This window comes from Hyperoodon ampullatus, assembly GCF_949752795.1.
Source record: "Hyperoodon ampullatus genome assembly, chromosome: 5".
Taxonomy (NCBI): Eukaryota; Metazoa; Chordata; class Mammalia; order Artiodactyla; family Ziphiidae; genus Hyperoodon; species Hyperoodon ampullatus.
The window spans coordinates 119011296-119015597 of record NC_136918.1 but is presented as its reverse complement, the minus strand read 5'-3'; the positions used below and the strand labels follow the sequence as shown (position 1 = coordinate 119015597).

General features: G+C 39.7%; 1 pseudogene across 1 annotated transcript; it reads right to left on the bottom strand.

The window, feature by feature from the left end:
* Positions 1-1055: 1055 nt before the first annotated feature.
* Positions 1056-1912, bottom strand: LOC307053814 (protein SET-like; annotated as a pseudogene). The gene has a single exon. The product of its transcript is annotated as a protein SET-like (transcript).
* Positions 1913-4302: the final 2390 nt, after the last annotated feature.

Sequence of the window (4302 nt, the reverse complement as noted above, 5' to 3'; positions counted from 1 at the left end):
CACTTCTAACGTTAAAAAGTGAGCATCTAGCTAGTGGGAAGCAGCCTCATAGCACAGGGAGATCAGCTAGGTGCTTTGTGACCACCTGGAGGGGTGGGATAGGGAGGGTGGGAGGGAGGGAGATGCAAGAGAGAAGAGATACGGGAACATATGTATATGTATAACTGATTCACTATGTTATAAAGCAGAAATTAGCACACCATTGTAAAGCAATTATACTCCAACAAAGATGTAAAAAAATAATAAATAAATAAATAAATAAAAGTGAGCATCATCTTTCCTTTCCAGCGAAACAAAAAGAAAAATTTTTAAATAAACAGGAATAAAATTACAACAGAGAATGTCAATTGCAAATAAGATCCTACAGGTTCTGCTGATTCTCCCATCGAGTGGCAGGGCTCAAGTCATCATTAGGAGAGAATTTGATTTTAAAAGTGTCATCTGAAACGGCAAGGATGTCCATTAAACATCACAATTAAATATGCCAAAGGAGAAGCCATGTTGTCAAAATGCCCACTTAACCCACCCAAGAGTCTCAGACCCAACATTTGCTGACCTTCTGTAACCCCATTTTTTAAAGTTTTTTCTTTCTTTTTTTAAACAAGAGAAAGTAGACGGATACATGCTGGTAAATACTAACTGTCCATATTCACATAGAGACACAGTGTAATCTCTGAGCCCAAAATACAGAGAAAGGAGGAAAAAGCTAGAATTCTATGCACTACTACACAGGGGCCTAGCACCCTCCAGCTTCCAGCAGACCTAAGGGAGCAAAAGGGTCTTCTTTTTTCCCACAGAGCATGGTGGTGTTGATTCCACAAAGTTTTTGTTGAGACAGGAAGGGGTAAAAATGCATTTGGAACAGAAAAGGGTAGAGATTCTTTTCCCACTGAATTCTGCTCAAGGTATCCCCCCCCAAAATAAGTTGTGAGCCATGGTATAAAGGAGAAAAGAGACCTCAAAAACAGGGTGACTGAGCACAAGAGGAGGAGGGAAAAAAAAAAAAAAAGACTGTCACTTGCTCCCGGGGACTGGAGAAAATTTAAAAAGGGAGGTCAGTATCCATCAGTGTTCCATGAGTCATCTTCTCCTTCATCTTCCTCTCCATCATCTTCATCTTCTTCACCTTCATCCACATCCCCTTCTTGATCAATATCTTCCAATCCCTCTTCCTCTTCATCATTATCTTCTTCTTTCCCTTCCTCATCATCCATGTCTGGAACCAAGTAGTACTGTAATGGATTTGGCCACATAGCATCTTTGATGACCTCTCCTAGCTCACCTGCACCTGCATCAGAATGATCAGTAAGCAAGGCGAAGAAGCTTTCTGGTTCCTCATGCTGTCTCTTCCTGCTGGCTTTATTCTGTGTTTTGTCAGATCCTTTCTGGATTTCCATTTGATTTCAGTGGACTTAGAAGATGGATCACCACTCTTATTCAGATGAAATTCTTTGGAGAGAACTTTATCTTCGAAGTAAGGGTTTTCATCAAAATAAAAATCTATTCTGTAACCTGATTTAATATCTTCAAATTCTGTCACTTCGACTCTTGTCAAATAAGGCAGCGCCTCTTCATCCTCCTCCCCAAGCAGTGCAGACACTTGTGGATGGTTAACAAATGTTGTTACCCAAAAATCTGGGCTTTGGGTGATCAATTCTGACCTCTTCTGAAAAGATGGTTGGCGGAGTTTGTTATATTTCTGTTCTACTTTCAAAATCTCCTCACTGGCTTGTTTGTTAAGTCTATCTGTTTCATTTTGTACTTCATCAATATGTTCAGTTGCTTCTTGCTGTTCTTTTTCTTCCTTCAGCAACTTCAGAGAAGCAGATGTTTCCTCTGGCCTGGAGGCAGGAGTCAGTCTCGGTTTCTTCAGTTTCTTTGCTTGGGGTGGAAGACTGGTTTTGGGGGCCATGCTGGGAGAAAAGCCAAGAATCCACCCAAGGGAAGAGGTTTGTACCAGGAGCGCTGAGAACTAAGGCTGCCCCAGGTGACAGAGGTTTAAATATCACAAACAGATTTGAGACGTAAAGCATTTGCATCACCAGTCTTGCTTTGATATCTCTACTGTAGTCTTGAAATTTTCCTGAGAAGGCAATTCTATGATCGATCTTTCTGGTTATTTCTCATTTTAAATCCTGATAGAGAAAAGCTGATCAGCCTCTGACTTCCTTGCCCTTGCACAGTTCCATCAGACCCAATGCTTTTAAAAATCGAGGTCATCTGCCAGGTTTTGAGCTGTCTCCGACTCCTTTCCCACCCTTCTAAACTCTGTGATGCTGGAGCGGAGACTCCCACTGCATCTCTGTTTTGCCACCTGGCGTCTGTACAGATTCTGCCAATAGGAGGTACAAGAGGGGAAGGGGAAGGCTGAAAATCAAGAGCACATATTTTCAATAGTTATTTATGGGGTGCACTTCAGGAGAGCCTGGTTGATGTCCACGAAAAGTGGAGAACTGACAGGTCCACAGGTCATCTTGCTAAGATCAGGAAGTGATCAGGGACTAGAACTTCACAATAGTCAAGTGTCTAGTATGCCCAACATTCTTCTAGGACTGATCTAGAAGTAAGGGAAGCATTTTAAGATAGGTTTTGGTGAAATAAAGGTTCACCTTACATATATAGGATGCTACCAAGAATGAATATCTTTCAAATTCTTGAAAGAGAACAGGACAGTTTATGAGTCTCACTCACAAACTCCTTTTCCCAACTGTCCTTTTATGTTTCAATAAAGACATAAAAATTATTGCTTAATTAAATGCAATATTTATTACTTCTCTACTGCCATTCTTATTGGCTGTCAGTCTCCTTTTCGATAAACCTTTCAATCCATGATTGACATTTTTCCCCTTGTCTTTTTTTTAAACTATTTTAACCTCGGTATTCATATACCAGAAATGTAAGGATGAAAATTGTAAAGATTAGAGAAAACATTTTCTCTCTCATTACAAATACAAGTTGCTCCCTTTGAGGTTATTCTTTAACATTTTATCATCGCTGACTCAGTTTTCGAAGTTGTCCTATAAGACAAAAAGTTTGCAAACAGCTACAAGCACCTATGAAGCCACATATGGCCCTGAACACATAAACCAAAGCCACAAATTGGTATTTATAAAACTTCAAAAGTTTAAGAAGGTTCTTCTGGGACGTGTGACTGAAAAGTACTGACACCATGAGTGACAAGGAGCCAGTGTGCTCCCTGGTAAAGAAATTCTAGCTCATGCTGGCACTGAACACGGTGCTTGAACCCACCCACCATTTAGTAGGTTACAGCATGCCAACTTTACAGAGGAAAGGTTTGCGAAGGAAAAGTTTCAGTCTCTCCTTCTTTAGCCTTCTGTATCTTGCCCAAAGCAGTTTTGCCAAAGCCAAAGTCTTAAGGGCTGGGCTCAATTTCTCCATTTTAAATAGGGATCACAAATAAAACTGTCAACCAGTAAGAATAAATGTAGTGAGTAAGAATAAATGTAGTGAACTTCTTGGCCAAAGTGGTAGACTTAGTTTGGCTAGCAATGCCAGAGCAAATACATCCATGGGGCTCATTCAAACTGGACAGATGCTGACTTGGTCCCAACAACAGCAAGTGGAAAAACTCAGTCCTCAATTCACCTCATTGTGGGTTTGCCTGTTTTAAGTTATGCCTCCTGCAACCTAAATAGCAGCCATTTCAAAAATGTTTTCATCTCCCAAAGCCTAAAATGGATCTAATCACATAGTTTTGTACTTAAAAACACAACAAGCAAACATGACCAATTTTCCTTTAAAACTGGAGGCATAGCAGATAAACAAAGATAATTTGAAACCCAACATGTTTAGGTATGAGGGATGAAGAAAACAGCAATTTATTTTTTGAAAAACAATGAAAATCATTTTTTTAAAGAACTTCCAATCTGCCTGAGAAATTTCAACTTTAAAGGCAATCTCCACATTCTAAAAAATCTATATTAGATATTTCAAAGAATACTCACAGTAGAACGATTGCTATGGCTACAAAGCATCTGACATTTGCATTTCCTAAGGTAATGGTTGGCAATACTCACTATTTGAATCACTTGAAGATTTTTTTTAAAAAATTCAGTGACCAGGTTGGACTCTTGACCAGTTAAACTAGAATATCTGGGAGCAAGGTCTAGGTGATTCTAAAATCCGGCCAGGGCTGTAAACTGAGGAGGTCTACAAACAAAAGAAAAGTAAGAAGAATTGTGAGAAAAATGTTTTACACACTTGCCTGATGATCTGTGTCTCCTGGAATGCTTCTTAACACCTGTTGCATGCCAATCTCTGGGGAAAAGCTTGGGAAACGTA